The 18,646-nt window shown below is 48.6% G+C and overlaps 1 protein-coding gene across 1 annotated transcript in view; it reads right to left on the minus strand.

Moving 5' to 3' along the window:
* Window positions 1-18,646, minus strand: part of Pde1c (Phosphodiesterase 1c) — a 658,667-nt gene that overhangs the window by 513,899 nt on the left and 126,122 nt on the right. The gene's annotated exons all lie outside the window — the stretch shown is intronic.

Raw genomic sequence — 18,646 nt, forward strand, 5'->3', positions numbered from 1 at the left:
AGAAAGAGGCAAGACTCGCACCTCCTGAAGAGTGGCCTGTACTTCCACGAGCACAACCTGCCTCGGAGTCACATCAAATTGTGCCGCCCTCAATGACCTCACGAACCGCGGATGCGTCGACGACTGAGGATGGCGAAGTCATAGTGACGTTGAAGTCACTTATGGACGTCATGCACATTCTACTGAGCAGCATGAAAACCCCGTCGGCACAGAGCGCACTGTAGGTGCTGGTGCTGGACACCTTGAGTCCGGTGCTTGCGGCTCCAGGGTAAAATCACGGCTCAAGAGATGCCGTCGTTTCAAGAGGAGTTCAAGAATGCATCTGTCTTTCAGTGGAACGCCAGAGCGCTTAAGTCCCGTATGTCCGACTTTAGACAGTTTTTCTTTACGCACCAATTCCCCATTATCGTGATTTGCGAGCCCAACCTGTCAGCTCCCACCAGACTGTCTGGGTATGAGTGCTTTATGTCCTCTACCCACGGAGAGTGCAACAAGGTTGTTGTGGTTATACTCTGTGACTTGACTTATGCGCATCACCCAGTGCCTCCTGACGAAGCAAATCAATACGTTTGCTTAACAGTGAAGAAGAAAAAGCTCACGTTCACAATTCTTGGAGCCTACTTATCTCCAACAAGCCGTCTAGATTGTGAGCGCTTACGGGGAATTTTGTCATCGACTCCACAGCCGTGGGCGATCACTGGCGACTTTACTGCCCACCATTACCTACGGGGAAACTCCAAAGTGAACTCTAGAGGCAGAACGTTGGTGTCCTTTGCCTATGAACTCAAATTTTCCCTGTCAAATGATGGAAGGCCTACTTATCTACTACTTAGCGTATAGTAGCTGCTTAGCGTACAGTACCCTACTTGGCGTATAGTAGCTGCTTGGGCCTTACCTTCGTTTCACGTTCACTTTCGAGAAGAGTGCACTGGTTTTCGGATTTAGAAACGCGGGGTAGCGACCACATCCCAACATATTTGAATATCGAAGGTTTGACTAGCTCCAACTCCTCCAGAACCGTCCAGTGCACCGATTGGCCTAAATACAAAATAATCATGGAAGACTGTTGTCGTGACGGCACCTCCTATAACCTACAGGGCACGATAAAAGATGCCATACAAACAACCACACATTCGCTTTTCAAGAGTTCTTCCCGCACCGATTTCGACATCGAACTAGCGAAACTTCGAGTAATTCCCCGTCGCTGAATATTGACGTCGCTGAATCTTTCTGGAGAGAGATTGCTGGCGAAGCAAATTCCGATGGAACGGGTACGGGAATGATCGACCACTCACTGTTCTTACGCGAACCCCGCATGGAATGCCTTTTTCTATGAAAGAACTAGAAGCTGCGCTGGCTTTGTGTAGGCGTTCTTCAGCGTCAGGACCTGACGGCATTACATACCGTGCCCTGTTTAACCTAGGAGACCAAGCTCGGAAGGCACTCTTGCTCCTGTACAACGACTCCTGGTAGACGGGTACGGTTCCGCAAGAATGGAAGTCAACTCGCCTCATTCCACTTCTCAAAGCTAGCAAGTCGCCTTTGGACATTTCCTCATACCGTCCGATCGCACTTGCCAGCTCTGTCGGAAAAACAATGGAAAGAATGATTTTAACAGGTTACAAGTTTTAAGAACTTATACTATACAGCAGAAGTCACAGGTTCTTGGGAGTCGTAATTAACAGAGACCGGCCTTGGACTCCGCACGTGAATCACGTGAAAAAGCGGCTGACTGCTACCTGTCACCTGTTCAGGTTCCTTGCAGGAAAAAGTTGGGGAGTATCTATACAGGCTATGTTACAGCTGTACATGGCGTTGCTCGTTGGATTCCTGCGGCACAGCCTGCCTGGAATATCCTACACCTGCAAGACTAACCTGCGTACGATTCAGAGCATTCAAGGCCAAGCACTTAAGATATGTCTTAGCTTACCACACAATGTATCAACGGCTGAAACCACTGCCTTTGCGCAGGATTACCCGATCACGACGCACATTACCGGTGAGACAATGCATATGCATCTCAGGCATTATGCTAGGACCCCTTCCCACCACCTGGCGAGCCTCGCTGCTGCAAGGCCCTGCTCGAAATTTAGCGCTACTGTCAGTGCACATCGTGCGTCGTTTACTTCAGGGTACGCACCTGCGGCCAAGCCAGTATTTCCTCCGTGATGTTTGAGCCCTCCACAAGTACATCTGATTCCAGGTCTACAGAAGAAGACAGATCTACCGGCCCCTGCTCTAAAACAGCTGAGCTTACATCTTTTGCACGAAAAGTACAGCAACCACGTGCACATCTATACCAATGGATTGACTACGTCGTGCAGTTCTGGTGGTGCGGTGGTTATACCAACGCGAGGAATGACATTGCAATTCAAGAGATCGCATGTCACGACCTCAATGGCGGCAGAACTAACGGCCCTGCGTCGTGCACTGGAATTCATTGATTCTGAAAGACCTTGAAAATGGGCTGTGTTCTCTGACTCAAAACGGGCATTACAGTGCACGCAGTCAGTTCTCCGACGCGGATGTCATGACCAATTGACATACGAAATCGTGAAACTTTACCATCACGTCCAAGAAAAAGGTCACGAGGTTGTTTTTCAATGGGTACCTGGCCATTGCGCAATCAGTGGCAATGATTCCGCCGATAACGCTGCTCGCACTACACATCAAGAAGAGCACAGCGTTCCAATTCCGTTTTCGAGGACAGACGCCGCAAGGCAGCTTCGACACCTGGCACGCAGTCTCTCACTGACCGAGTGGAACTCGCCAAACTTACGACTTACACGATTGCATCGATTAAACCCTTCACTGCAACTCAGACCTCCACTCGGACTTCCTCGACGTGAAGCTACGCTTTTCTGTCGCCTTTGGTTAGGAGTTGCCTTCACAAAAGCATACTCTACATTAATTGGAGTGACTGACAGTGCAGCATGTGAGGTCTGCGGCACCGAAGAAAATATCGACCGCCTGCTGTGCCACTATGCACGATATGCCCCAGAAAGACAAGAACTTGCCAAAGCTCTTCAAAAATTGGACAATCGGCCGCTTTCTGTGCAGCTGCTGCTGGAACACCGGCCACATCGCTCGTCGGCCCATAAAGCGGTGAAGGCGCTTTTGTGCTTCTTGAGGACGACGGGCTTGTGCGACCTCCTGCGACTATTAATGCAATTTCTATAAGACCACACGCGTCAGCGAAACCGCAATTTCCTTCTTTCCATCCCTCCTCTCGCTCCTGTCATCTTTGTTTTCCCCTCTCCCATTCCCCCGGTGTAGGGTAGCCAGCCGGACGTTATTCTAGTTAACCTCCCTGCCTTCTGCTTTTCTCTCCCCCCCCCCTTTACCAGGAAGGTCGTTTTTTTTATTCACTATGAAAGCTGCGGACACTCAAGGTATCGTTATTGTTCGGTAGGCAAAGGACCTTCATCGTGCCATATTGATGCCTCAGTAGTGGCTGACAGACTGGATGCGTGGATATACGTTGTCGGGCAACAACGCCAGATCAAAAGTTTTCAGAATAACTCTTTTTTTTTCTCGTGCTGTTCTTAGAGGGTTCGAGCCAGGCTACGCTGTATTCGGAAGCTGGTGACACAACAGCATAGCCAAGAGCTTCGAGCTGAAAATGTGATCTTTTCTTTCCTTCTATAGGCTGCAAATTTATGACGCCAGTACCAACATTCCAATGTATACCCGCTGGTGCGGTTCCTAATTCAGTAAAAAACAAATATTCATAAACTTGCGGCAAGATGCTAGCTAACCACAAGTGCCAGTGGCGTTAAATATCATCCCGCTTAACATCTTGGGTATGAAATAACACCATGCCACTTTTTAGTGGCTTCCAAGCCACTGCGGTCTCTAGGTAACGAGCACGCTGACGGCGCTGCTCGGTATGGACACGTGACAACATCATACCGGAATCGATCTCGTTCTTGTGGCCAAATGCGGCTCGAAAACTTTTAGTGCTTGCGTGAGACATCATGTTGCCCACAAGTTTTCAAGAAAACCGACTAAACCACCCGTATTCTTCGTTCCACCTTGGCATCCTATCTGGGCTCTGGAGACGCAAGGCAACACTGCTTTGTCGGCTATGGCTAGTGTTGCGTTTCGCCTGCGACACGTGGTTTTGCCGGCGCGACTGCGGCGGGGCGGCAGACATTTTGGCCCGATCGTCATCGCCAGGTGTTTCCAGGCGCGACTGCGGCGATGCGACCGCAAAGGATCACCCTCTCCTTCCAGTCATTGTGCCTGAACCAGGCGATGCGACAGCAGGGGCACCCTCTCCTTCCAGTCATTGTGCCCGAACCAGGCGATGCGAAAGCAGGGATCATCCTCTCATTACAGTCATTGTGCCCGACCGGCAGCGCTACGACAGTGTGCTACGACATTGTGCTACGACATTGTGCTACGACATTGTGCTACGGCAGCGCTACGACAGTGTGCGTCACCATTAGCCCATTGTACATTCACGTGCTCGTCTATTGAGGGGTTCCTTCTTGCCCTCAACTGCGAGAGTATAAAAACAGCTGCCCCCGGACGCCAAAAGGAGGGCTCCGATTTCTTCTGTTGAGTAAAGTGCTCTCCCGTCTCTCTACTTCGGTCAACCTGACCGCCAACTCTTTGCGATGTTAAAATAAACAAGTTGTTTTGTTGTTACCAGTCGACTCATGCTTTGCCGGGACCTTCGGATGCTTCCAGTTGTACCCCAAGCCGCCAGGCCAACGCTACCCTTGGGGCTTGCGACCCAGGTACAACCACGGGCGTCAGCGCCGAGTTCCCAACAACCGACCGATGCCATCGGTGGGATTCAAACAACTGTCTGCCAGCGGTGAGATCGCGACAACGGAGGCCAGCAGCGAAGAGATGCAGTTGACTGTATGCTGAGCAGCTCAACGACGATCCGGGAGCAGTGCAACGAGCCCTGTGTGACGACTGGTTGCCTGCAGCGGAACGACTGCGCGGAATTCCTGCCTGCGAGGTTTGGTGAGTGCGGGACTTTCTTCTTCTGAGCTTTGCCAGGCTTTTGTTAGTGTTAGAAACAGAGCTGGTAATTGTGGTTGTCGTTGCTGCCGGGTTAGTTTGCGGCAAGACAATAGTAAGCAGTAGAGAAAGCAGCATTCAGAGCAGCCATGGATTTGAAGTCGTTGCGCAAACCGAAATTGTTGGAGCTTGCAAGAGAGTTGGGTCTGGATGTCTCGGACAAACTCAGAAAACCAGAACTGCTAAAGGCTATTCTTGAGTTAGAGGCTGAGGATGACGAGCTGTCGGAATGCCTTGAGACTATTGAGGAGAGGTCAAAAAGACAGGAGCGCGAACTTAAAGAGCAAAAAGAGAGACAGGAGCGCGAACTTAAAGAACAGAAAGAAAAAGAAGAGCGTGAACGTAAAGAACAGAAAGAGCGAGAGCAACAAGAGAAAAAAGAAGAGCGCGAACACGCTTTGGAAATGAAGCGTCTCGAGGTAGAGATGGAACGCGCTCGTAATGGAAGTCAGGCACACGGTGCAGGAGAACGAGTATTGTTCAAAATGACTGACCTGATGCGGCCGTTTAAGCTTGGAGAGGACATTGGTTTGTTCCTGGTTAACTTTGAGCGAACGTGCGAGAAGCAGGGGTTCTCTCGGGAAACGTGGCCACAGCGCTTGCTCACTTTGTTACCCGGCGAGGCGGCCGACGTAGTCGCTCGCTTGGATAGAGAGGAGGCAGAGGATTTCGACACAGTGAAATCGAGTCTTCTAAAAAAGTACCGGCTGTCTGCGGAGGCGTTCCGTCGGAAGTTTCGGGAAAATGAGAAAGGCAAAAGTGAGTCATATACAGAGTTTGCGTATAGGCTTATGTCGAACATGCAGGAGTGGCTCAAAGAAGAGAAAGCGTTTGGTGACCACGATAAAGTTCTGCAGTGCTTCGGGCTAGAACAGTTCTATAGTCGGTTACCGGAGAACGTGCGATACTGGGTCTTGGATAGGCCAGACGTTTGTACGGTGGCTAAAGCCGCTGAGCTAGCCGAGGAGTTTGTGACGCGTCGGGCTCGCGGAGCTAAGGACGGTCAAAAGGGTGAATTTGGCTCGAAGTTTGAGAGGCCAAAGTTCACACCCATGAGAGCAAAGGGGAACACGCGTAGTGCGGATGCGAGTGGAAGCAGTGCGACCGAACCTAAGGAGACGGCGGCAGCCGAAGCCGAACGCAGAAAGCGGTTCGAGATGAGGCAAGCGCGCGTTTGTTATACGTGCCAGAAGCCGGGTCACTTTTCGGCGCAGTGTCCGGAAACAACACCAAAAGTTGTGTTTTTTTCAATAGGCAGCACTGACGAGAACATGAAGCTTCTCGAGCCTTACATGCGAGACCTCCTCGTGAACGGGAAAGAGTGCCGAGTGCTTCGCGATTCCGCAGCTACGATGGATGTAGTTCACCCGTCTTACGTAGAACCCCATATGTTCACGGGCGAGTGCGCGTGGATCAAGCAAGCCGTGGAAGCTCATAGCGTGTGTCTGCCAGTAGCAAAGGTGCTTATTGAAGGACCTTTCGGAGCGCTTGAGACGGAGGCGGCAGTGTCATCTATGCTGCCACCCCAGTACCCGTACCTATTTTCAAACAGGTCCGATCACCTCCTGCGCGAGAAGGGGCTTTTGTTTGGTGAAGCTAGTGTTCAGGCCTTAACCAGATCGAAGGTTCGGGAGCTCGCTGCAAAGGCGGTAGTTGCGGGGCCGACGTTATCAAACAATGAAAAAGGGTCAGAGGCGCAGCAAGCTGATATTCAGAGCACGCCCGAACTGAATAAACTTGAGTCTGTAACGTTAAAGGCGCCAGATACTGGAGAGGAAACGCCCGACACGGGAAAGTTAGAAGAGCTATCTACTGATTTGCTCATCGCGCCTACGTCAGACGGACTTAATAGGTTGCTAAAAGTCAGCCGGTCGGCTTTGATAGCCGAGCAAAAAAAGGATGGCAGCCTGGAAAACGTGCGCTGCAATGTCAAAGAAGGTATCGCCAGGAAAACTGCGCGTTTTGTGGAAAGAGGTGGAGTCCTGTACCGGAAGTATCTAGACCGCCGTGGAGTGGAGTTCGATCAGCTGATCGTGCCTCAATGCTATCGTCAGGATCTGTTGCGCTTGTCACACGGGGGTTCGTGGTCCGGACACCTAGGAGTTAAGAAAACTAAGGACCGTCTCTTGCAAGAGTACTATTGGCCAGGGTGTTTTCGGGACGCAGACCATTTCGTGAGGACATGTGACACTTGTCAGCGGGTGGGCAAACCAGGGGACAAATCAAGGGCGCCGTTGAAATTGGTACCTATCATAACGGAGCCTTTTAGACGGCTCGTTATTGATACAGTGGGACCTCTGCCGGTAACAGCCACGGGGTACAGACACATTTTGACTGTGATCTGCCCAGCGACAAAGTTCCCTGAAGCAGTGCCGCTTAAAGAACTCAGCTCAGTTGAGATAGTCAATGCACTACTGTCCATATTTGCGCGAGTTGGTTTTCCTGCGGAAATCCAATCAGATCAGGGCACAGTGTTTACTAGCGCTTTGACGACAACTTTTCTCGAAAGGTGTGGGGTAAAGCTGCTACACAGCTCAGTGTACCACCCACAGTCGAATTCCGTTGAGAAGCTCCACTCCGTCATGAAGCGCGGGTTGAGAGCGTTGTGTTTTGAACATCGAACTGACTGGGAGCTGTGTCTGCCTGGGGTGATGTTTGCATTGAGAACCGCGCCGCATGCGGCTACGGGGTTTTCGCCAGCTGAACTGGTGTACGGTCGCTCGCTTCGATCTCCGCTTCGCATGCTTCGAGAATCATGGGAAGGTAGGGGCGACGACCCAGTCGTGGTGGAGTACGTACTTAAGCTCCTCGAACGCTTAAGAAGGGCACAGGAGTTGTCAGGTGAAGCAATGACAAAGGCCCAGCAGAGGGCCAAGGTTTATTATGATCGGACAGCCAGGGCCCGTCGTTTTGAGGTGGGCGATGAGGTCATGATATTGCGCACATCGCTAAACAACAAACTAGACGTGCAGTGGGAGGGCCCAGCACGAATTGTTCAGAAACTGTCCGACGTTAACTACGTGGTAAGTCTGCCAGGAAAGCGGAAAGCACAGCAAGTTTACCACTGTAATCTGCTCAAACCTTATAGACAAAGGGAAGCAGTGGTGTGCATGATGGTAAACGTTCCTGAAGAGCTTCCGGTCGAGCTTCCGGGACTAGGCTCAGTGACGAACAGGGAAGACACCGGTCAAGTCATTAGTGACCTTATCAGTAAAGCACCGCTGTCGCCCGAGCAGAAAACCGAACTACACCAGCTATTACAAGAGTTTCAAGGTCTGTTCTCTGAGAGGCCTGGTAGGACTTCTGTACTTACTCATGATATAGAACTTACCTCCCCAGAGCCAGTACGATCCAAGGCGTATCGGGTGTCACCCCGCCAGAGCGATATTATGGAGGCTGAGGTAAAGAAAATGCTACAGCTCGGTGTTATTGAGGCAGGTGAGAGTGATTATACCTCCCCTTTGATTTTAGTTGAGGTACCGGGCAAGGAACCTCGTCCTTGCGTCGACTACCGCAGGCTTAATTCCATCACTAAGGATCAAATTTATCCGATCCCTAACATCGAGGAGCGCCTTGAGAAAGTTAGTAGCGCTCAGTTTATTTCCACCCTAGATCTTGTCAGGGGTTATTGGCAGGTTCCACTTACAGAAGAGGCTAGTAGGTATGCGGCGTTCATTTCACCAATGGGAACATTCCGTCCTAAAGTGTTGAGTTTTGGTTTGAAGAACGCGCCATACTGTTTTTCAAGCCTCATGGATAAAGTGTTGCGGGGACAGCAAGAATTCACTTTACCGTATCTAGACGACGTAGCGATATTCTCCGCATCCTGGTCTGAGCATATGGCACACTTGCGGGCAGTGCTAACCCGCCTGCGCGAAGCGGGCTTGACAGTAAAGGCTCCTAAGTGCCAGTTAGCACAGGCCGAGGTTGTCTACCTCGGTCACGTGATTGGTCAGGGTCGTCGCCGCCCCTCTGAAATAAAAGTGGCCGCTGTGCGAGACTTTCCGCAACCGCGCACCAAGACCGATATTCGGTCGTTCTTGGGTGTCGCCGGCTACTATCAGAGGTACATCCCTAGGTACTCTGATATCGCGGCTCCCCTGACGGATGCTCTAAGAAAAACAGAGCCCCAAACAGTCGTCTGGGACGAGACAAAGGAAAGAGCGTTTAGCGCCCTAAAGAGTGCCCTAACAAACCAGCCTGTGCTACGATCGCCAGACTATACAAAAGGGTTCATTGTTCAGTGCGATGCTAGTGAGCGAGGCATGGGCGTTGTACTGTGCCAACGGGAAAATGGAGAAGTAGAACACCCCGTCCTGTATGCTAGTCGTAAGCTGACCAGTCGTGAGCAGGCGTATAGCGCCACCGAGAAAGAGTGTGCGTGTCTCGTGTGGGCCGTTCAGAAATTGTCATGCTATCTAGCCGGCTCGAGGTTTATCATTGAGACGGATCACTGCCCTCTCCAATGGCTGCAGACCATCTCTCCCAAAAATGGCCGCCTCCTGCGCTGGAGCCTCGCTTTACAACAATATTCCTTTGAGGTGCGTTACAAAAAGGGGAGTCTCAACGGTAACGCCGATGGCTTAAGTCGAAGCCCCTAACGTAGGAATCAGCTTCAAAATTGTTTGTTACTGATGTTTTTCTTCCTGAGGCAGGATTTTTTTTAACATATTGCTTTTGTTTAGTGTTTCAAAGTGATGATATGCTTTCTAGTGCAATTTTTCAATTTGTGGACGCGTTCTGAGTGATGCTAGACTACTGTAAGGAACTATGCAGTGGTATAAAAAGGGGAAAGAGCCTGGCAGGGCTTAGTGAGGGTTGTGCCGTGCTTGCTGACTGAGCGGTTGAGTTTCAGCGTAGTTCTAACGCTTGCCGGGAACGAGAACAAAAATGTGAACTCTCCCGAAGTCACTTTGCAGTGTCCCGTGCGAACCTGAACAAGAGAACGAGGCCTTCTCTGTGCGCTGCGCTCAAGAAACGTCGAGGGACGCCCGACTTCGGTTATGAGCATCATCGAGCGACATCCCTCCGGACAGCGGATGCAGTCCCCTGTCCATCGGGATCTCCTTTCCCCGGCGGGGCGGTCTGTTGCGTTTCGCCTGCGACACGTGGTTTTGCCGGCGCGACTGCGGCGGGGCGGCAGACATTTTGGCCCGATCGTCGTCGCCGCAACGCTCATCGCCAGGTGTTTCCAGGCGCGACTGCGGCGATGCGACCGCAAAGGATCACCCTCTCCTTCCAGTCATTGTGCCTGAACCAGGCGATGCGACAGCAGGGGCACCCTCTCCTTCCAGTCATTGTGCCCGAACCAGGCGATGCGAAAGCAGGGATCATCCTCTCATTACAGTCATTGTGCCCGACCGGCAGCGCTACGACAGTGTGCTACGACATTGTGCTACGACATTGTGCTACGACATTGTGCTACGGCAGCGCTACGACAGTGTGCGTCACCATTAGCCCATTGTACATTCACGTGCTCGTCTATTGAGGGGTTCCTTCTTGCCCTCAACTGCGAGAGTATAAAAACAGCTGCCCCCGGACGCCAAAAGGAGGGCTCCGATTTCTTCTGTTGAGTAAAGTGCTCTCCCGTCTCTCTACTTCGGTCAACCTGACCGCCAACTCTTTGCGATGTTAAAATAAACAAGTTGTTTTGTTGTTACCAGTCGACTCATGCTTTGCCGGGACCTTCGGATGCTTCCAGTTGTACCCCAGGCCGCCAGGCCCACGCTACCCTTGGGGCTTGCGACCCAGGTACAACCACGGGCGTCAGCGCCGAGTTCCCAACAACCGACCGATGCCATCGGTGGGATCCAAACACTAGTGTACTACTATTACTACTATTACTACTACTACTACTACTACTACTACTACTACTACTACTACTACTACTACTACTACATCCCCATATAAATGTGGTGGCCACACGAATTTTGCATGAATATCTTGTATGTGCATGTACCCGTGTATTTCGGACTATATATCGGGATCTCATTTACGCCAATTGGCGCCCTTTGCGGTTTATTTGCAGAAATTGGGACGTTTATTTTTATATGATTACTTCTACTTACTACTAAATGAAAAGCAGCAACCGTCACCACCATAAGGGGACTACACTCATTTCTTTTATTCGTATTTGAATACACCCTCCCCCCCTACCCCCCCCCCCAAAAAAAAAGAAAAAACTTCTCTAAAGAACAGAAAAGGAGCCGTTATCTGTACATTGAGCAATGAAACAAACTACAGTGATGACAGCCTGTTCAAGGTAGCTTCAAAAGGGAAGACGCATCACGCACCAAAAATCTTGCATGCAACAACCTTTCAAGGCGATGACGCAGTCATGGCTTAAAAGAGTTCTTAGCAACTCGCGTAATCACTCTTTTGCCGCAGAAGTAACAAGTTTAGTACAGGCAAGAGGCTATTATTATTAAACTCGTTTCAAAGTCGATCGTTATGCCTAGTGACAACGGTACTTTGAAAAATCCTCCTTTTACTTTTGGTACATGCCGCCCCCCCCCCTCCCCCCCCGGTTTCACAGTTATGAAAACCTCAGTGGCTCCCCGATGCAGGTCACGGAGATCTTGCACGAATCATGATTTCACGTTCTATCTTCGTCCTTTATGCTCTAAATGTCTGTCACCGCTGACGTTGTACAAATTGCTAGTGCTAGCTACAGATCACCAGTCACAGAGTGCAAATTGCTTCGTTCCATGTGCTCGTGTCGATGACAAGAAAGCTTAAAGCGCACCAGTAGAATCGAGTGAAGGTACTATCGCGCTCAGCATGAGCTACAACGCGAAAGCACGCGGCAGAGCCCTCGCATGTTGCAGCTCATACTGAGTGCCATGGTACGTCGTCTTTGACGTGGGAGTAACAAGGCGTTGTCCCACGCTACACGTATACGTACAAGTAGACGCAACTATGTAGAAGGAAAAAGGCAGGACGACGCTGTGCCGGGCATACGAATCGCGACGTGCGACAGCGCGCACGCAGACCTCGAGGGTAACGAACGTAACTAAAGCCTTACAGAACGGACTCGTGAGAGTAGAAAAAAAATATGCAGAGCGCGAAGCGTCAGTTTTACGGAGGGTCGACGACACTTCACAAGAACGGGGCTCGAAACGTTACAGCGCCACTCCCCTTCTGCACCCCCTATTTTTTTTTTTCGCTCCGCTTTAGCGGCGCAAGGATTTGTAGTCGCCGCAGGTAAAATATGGCTCACGTTTAGAAACAGCTTTACATGGACACTTAGAGGCAGTGGCGAGGTGTTTGAGAAAAGGGCCCACTCTTAACCACTCCGCGCAGCACACACAAACTTCTACGAACGAAACCACATTCAAAACGATGTCACCACAGCGGGCGGAAACGAACGGCACCGTACGAAAGCGGATGGCAAGTGGCGCCCATTGCACGAGCTGAGATGTCGGCGGAGCGTTTATTTGCTGTTTCGTTCACGTTCGAGAGGCTATTACACGACTGTTAAGGCGACCTGACACGTCTTGTACTCTTACGAGCGAACACGCTCCGACACGCGCACACAAAGGTAGTATATAGCGCCCACTATTGTTGAACCCACCGTGCCAAAAAGTACTTACAGGCAAAGAGCCAGAAATGCTATTTTAGATCTGAACATAACGCACCGTTCCCTTAGCAGAAGTGAAAACGTGAGAACCAAAAAAAAAAAAAAGAAAGTAAGAAAAAAGAAATGAGATGAGCAAATGCCGCCGTCAAGCGGACGGCACCACAAAATGCGAGCGTTCGCTCCTCTGCAGATCGATCCATATTCGCCAAGAGAGTGACACCTTCCTCTCTAGATGCTAGACGTTTACGGAGTCGTCTTCTTTAGCGTTGTTCTGCTACGCTACAGCTTGTTACCTCCCTCGGGGAGCTCGAGAAACACGTACCCCTGCCCACGTCTATATAGGAACGTCGACCGTGTCGCCGTTTTGAACACATATACACATATATACAGTTAACAGGAAAGGGAAGGCGAGGAGCAGGCTGGCAACTGCCACCGGAAGGGGCACAACGCCTGCCTACTCTTCTGAAAGGAGGTATGCCTCGCCGTGCGAGGCATACCGGATTGCAAGAACTGCGCGAGTGCGCGATGAAGGAGCGGGAGAACGACGCGCAATAATGGGCAACACATGCGTCCCAACATACAGGAGGGAACGGCGCCGCTCGAAAGCACCGAGAAAGTGCGGGCGAGAAGAAAAGACAAATTTGTGCGCAAGCGTCGCCGTATATTGCATGCGTCTGCGGAATTGCAAAGCTGCGCTTTTCACACGTGATGCGTTTGCGCTGGTCCACTAATTCGTGGAGACGAACATGCGTGTGTTCGTATAAGCATTATTCTGAGTATGTTTTTTTTTTCTCCGCTCCGTAAAAAAGCGTAGCTGGTACCACTTAAAGGCGTAATTTACCCTTTAGTTTATTTCAGGAATACTTAAAAAAGAACCAAACTGATTCAAAAGGCAGTTTTGTCGGTCATGGCAACAACTCTCTTAACTGTCCCTCTTGCCTGAAAAACTTTCTTGACCTTTCTTTTTTCTCTCTGGGCTAGACGTCGAGAAAACGTACAGTGCTGTAAATGTGAATGAACGAATTTCAAGTACTCTATTATTTTTCTGAATAAGCCGTCTTGATATATCGAGTTAAGATGTAACAGCTGCGCGGAAGTAATCTGCCATATTATGAAAAAATGGGAAGGCATGTACCTTTACTGCTTCGAGGCACGCTGTTCTTTCTTGAGTTGGATGCACTCAAAAAAAAAAGAAAGAAAAATGCGAGCAAGAATGTTCCATTCGTTGCTGTTAACGCATGCATTTTGCCTTGTGCGCTATACGCGCGCATACACACCGTGTAGGCAGTTTCAAAATAGGAGCATTTTCCGCACTCTAGCATTCCTGACTCTGCGCAGGCGAATCACACACAACGTCAGCTATTCTTCGCAGTGTGGTCAAAGACATTTTCTTCCAATGTTTCTTTTGTTTTCTTTTCTCTTTTGATGCGCGAAGAAAACAAGTACACATTGACATTTAAAAAAAAAAAAGTACTGAGCGATGATAGCATGAAAGCCACTCGGAAGTTGGCTCTTGGAAATAAAAGCCGCGTTCAGCTTGTATGTCCAATCGCCAACCGAAGGCACTCGTGCGGCTGGAGCAAGATCAAGCAAATCAGTTCTTCAAAGTGCGCCCAGTGGGAGTCACTGTCGCAGTAAAGGCAAACTTACATGACCGAAGACAAATCCCATGATTGCAGACTTACCTGCAAGAGAGAAGAAAGAGGATTGAGAGCACGGAAGAAAAAAAAGAATGTAATGCATGTGTGTCAGAACAGAACAAAGGGCGATCTGCAGCAAAGATGGTTGAAGGATTAAGCTTGCTTTTCATTGCGCTCGATGATTCAATTTGTAATGATGTCAGCTTGTTAAAACAGCATGCCACACCTCTGGCTCAACGAACGAGAGGCGCGAGAAGCCAATTACGTTTTAAGCAGTACTTAGCTAAAGCCAATCGTTTTCTTTAACGCGTTTAGAATTCTCGGCGCACTCAGCGTTACAGCATATGCACTTTAGTAACGAGCTTTCCTCACGTCTCGTGTTCCTTAAACTGAAACACCCGCCGGGCTAGTTTAGTGGCTATCGCGCTGCGCTAACTAAGCCCGAGGGCACGGGTTCGAATCCGGGCACCGACGTCCGCATTTCGATGGAGCGAAGTGCAAAAATACTGGCGCGTTAAAGAACCTCAGGTGGTCAAAAATGAATCCGGAGTCTGCCGCCACGGAGTCCCACATGATCATATCGTAGTTCTGACACGTAAGACTCCAGAATTCAATTCAAATCAAGGGCTTCAACCGAGAAGTGAAGGCGGACTCGGCTTTCTCTTTAATCAAACAAAGGTGGCGCTTCATCTACTCCCAAAATTCTACCCTGCGGCTGTGCGCATGCAGAAATCTCCCGCACGAATGTAACGCTGACGTTTTACGACACTGGTTACAAGACGTCAGCCAACAATTGCGCTCCCGCAGCTAAATGCTTCGACACAATGCATCAAGTGCGTGCACGCGCCCAGGGCTGTATTCAATAGCCAGATCACCATCAACATAAAAAAAAAACTAAAAGCAATTCGTTGTTTCGATTAACGCACATAATTCTGCAATTTTCTCTGACAGCGTTCGCGATGTTTAGCATTACGTCGCATAATATACACACGACTGATGTGTACTGAATGCTTTATGTATGCAACCTATGCCACGTTGTAATGCAAAACCATTACGCGAAATGGCATTACGCGAAAAAAAGCATCAAGAGGAAGCTTTAGCTCGGGCCCAACTCCGACGCGGCCTGTTCAAATACATGTAGAAAGCGAAAACGTTTTCGCCGAGATAACCCGTGGACCGTTTTTAATGACATTTGTTGCATTTGAAAGAAAAAGTTAAATACTAATGACTGTTGAAAACAGAATTTCGATATAGAGCCTGCATTTCTTTAAACAATTTTCAAAAATCTGGAAGTTTGAAAAATATAGAAGCACGAAGTTTACAAATTAATAGCTCCGCATCAAGACGAGATATCGCGGTTCTGTAAACGGCATCCACTAGATCATTGAAAGCGGATAGATTTCTTATGTCATTTTATATCTTATGTGACTTCGTTCTGTTGTGTATAAGGTTTCTGCAAAAGCTGTATTTTCATATTAGAAATTTTTTTGAGATTCATGTGTGACACATCAATTTTGTCCGCTTTAGATGTACTATTAGATGCAATTCACGTAATTCTGATATCGGTTTTCATTGCTGAGTTACAGTTGTTAACTTGATGGTTTCGTTTCCTAAAAACTCTTGACTTTTGCCACTTCTTAATAAAAAATTGACGACGTAAATAAAAAATTTGAGACCAACAGTCACTATAGCTTAAGTTTTTCTTATAAAATGCAACAAACCTCGTCAAATTTGATGCAGTGGTTGCGGGGAAAAACAAATTCTTCTTTTACGTGTATTTAAATAGGAGCACCCGAGCTAAAGCTTCCTCTTAATGTCCAATTGAATGCTGCTCAGCGGTCCTTCGAGTTATGAACTCCTCGCGGGCAAACGAGCGCGTTGAGAGGATTGGCGCGTTTTCATTTGGCCTTACCGAGGCGCACTTAAAATCCCGGCGAGAACTTACGCGGACAAGCAAAGCGCAGGAAAAAGAAGAAAAACGTTGCACCAAAGTGACTATAATGCCTTCGTATTCCCACACGGAAGCAGCCTTAAGTGTCTCTGACGATTTTTACTGTTTGACGGAAAATGGTGCTTTCTTCTATATATCATCAGCGCACCCAAATGACGCAGCAATCTGTTTAGTTAGTCAGCTGCTAAGGATTATTCAAAAATCTATTGTTAGCTACGCAGCGTGTTTCTGCGACACTTGTCTCAGATTATTAAAGAAAGGGCATTTGGGAGATTCTGTTTAGTTAGTCAGCTGCTAAGGATTATTCAAAAATCTATTGTTAGCTACGCAGCGTGTTTCTGCGACACTTGTCTCAGATTATTAAAGAAAGGGCATTTGGGAGATAAAATGATACTTAATGCTGAGCAAGCTTCACAGGAGCTGCGGGTATCATAATTTGAGCGTTATTCGCCAATGCGGACATTAATTTACAAAATTTCGCGAACTTCTTTTTAACACTTTCAGATGCCACTTTATCCCGTTGATTGAAAAGTTGCTTTCACCCAATCTCTTGCACTTTCATAATCGTAGAAAGTGTACAGCTGCAGAAAATATTAAGAATTTTCAATTGTGTAGCGAATTTCGTCAAGTGTACAATATTTCAACTCCATGCGAAAACTCACTACAGGAACACAAAATATGAGAACATGTACTATTTCGTGTTTTGAGAAGCTTGAAAAGCACTTATCCAGCCACTTGAAAATTATGCCTGGTGCATGATATTGTAAAAAAACAATGAAAGAAGTGAACCCGCTACATACAACACACTGACACAGAGTAAAAACACCCAGCCGTCTACCTTTCCACTCATTTAGCTAAAACATTATGCACGTTATTCAAAATTGCAGCACAGTTCCAATAATAAATGTTTCAAGATGTATGAAACACATTTTAAATACCATTACTTTCATCAGTGCTTTGCTATTGATGCACTCTCCTGCTGTGCACAATTGTGTAGACAGCGTCTCAAAGGGTTAATGAATGACCTTTAAGGCGCGTGTTGCCTTTGCAGCAATTAAAGTAAGCTAATACAGAGATCACAACCTTCTGCAAGAAACTTTGGGCCTAGAGCCTGTTGGGATAAACATAGACGCAAAAATACCCTGAAATGCATTGCTGTTCCACTTAACAATTTTTAGTACTGCATTTTTCCGCAATACTCTGCTAAACTCTCCTAACTATGGCGCAACACGAAAGTTCTACAAGCGGCAAATGTCAGGTTTCCTAACTACATGCAGCAGTTTTAAAATGGTATCCTAGAACTCGAAAGACGCCTACAGTGCGCGATACAACCGCAGGCCTTGAGTTCTCTGAACACATTGAAAATCATGCAGCACACTTTCATAACGTCATTCTGATCCACAAACCATCATTCACGTCCACTCGGTGTAAAACAGTGGAACCATCAAACGGCTTCAGTATATCGAGACGTCTCTCGCAGACCCACAAATAGTCGCCGTTCCATTCACACAATTAAGACTACGCAGGGAAGTTTTAATATGCGTTTAAGCGTGCTTTTAAAGATGAATGCGCGTCAGTCTACCACCTGCGCGTCTTTTTCAGGTATGGCAAAGAGCGTCCCAAACTTAATTGCATCGCAGCCATGGACTACTACATCTTTCGCAATACTCTTTTTGCGTCTCCATAATTTTTACCAAAGTGCTTGTGTCCGTCGCTGACGTTCAAACAAGAGGACAAAACACCATTTCAAAGAGAGGATTGACTCTAAGCTCTTAGCTGCCTCTTAGCTGAGATGCAGCTGTACAGAGTTAGAGAAATATATGCCCGGATGCAGCAGGCAACACGCGGCACCATCCACTCCGCGATCCTCCAGAACTAACAGGCACTGCTGTTGTCTGTGTATATGTGGAGGAGAGCTTGCGAAACCGAGTTTTAAGGGCTCGCCTGTAGCTTAGAGACAGGCGTATACTTTGTAAGAACGCTGCGCAAGTAACGTTGGTGGCATGACAAGCCACTGCTCAATGCGAACACGTTTCTTTGGACTCCGAAACGAAAAGCGCGTTGGGGTTTCTCGACGCTTGAGGAGAGCACCTTTGGATGCCTTCGTGGTCAAATTAGCAGACTGTTGTCTACTATCAAAAGTGACTTTAAATGCGTAAGTATTTTTATGCTTACCCAACAAGAAAAACCGTCCGTCACGTAAAACGATCCCTTCCAAGATAGAGCCCGCAGCACCGAGCGAAGTCACCTTTGTGCTGCCCGTCGCTTCAACGCGAACGAAGCGGCGAGAGCACAGGGCTCACAAAGCTCTCACCACACGCCGCACTCTGCCCAGTTCGCAGATCTCTTTAGAGATAGGAGCCCGCGCGTCTCTCTTCAACGTGAAGTAAGCGGCGAGAACACAGCGCGCTAACTCACTTTCAAGATACGATCCGCGCG

Source organism: Dermacentor variabilis, chromosome 1 (genome assembly GCF_050947875.1).
Source record: "Dermacentor variabilis isolate Ectoservices chromosome 1, ASM5094787v1, whole genome shotgun sequence".
NCBI classification, from domain to species: Eukaryota; Metazoa; Arthropoda; class Arachnida; order Ixodida; family Ixodidae; genus Dermacentor; species Dermacentor variabilis.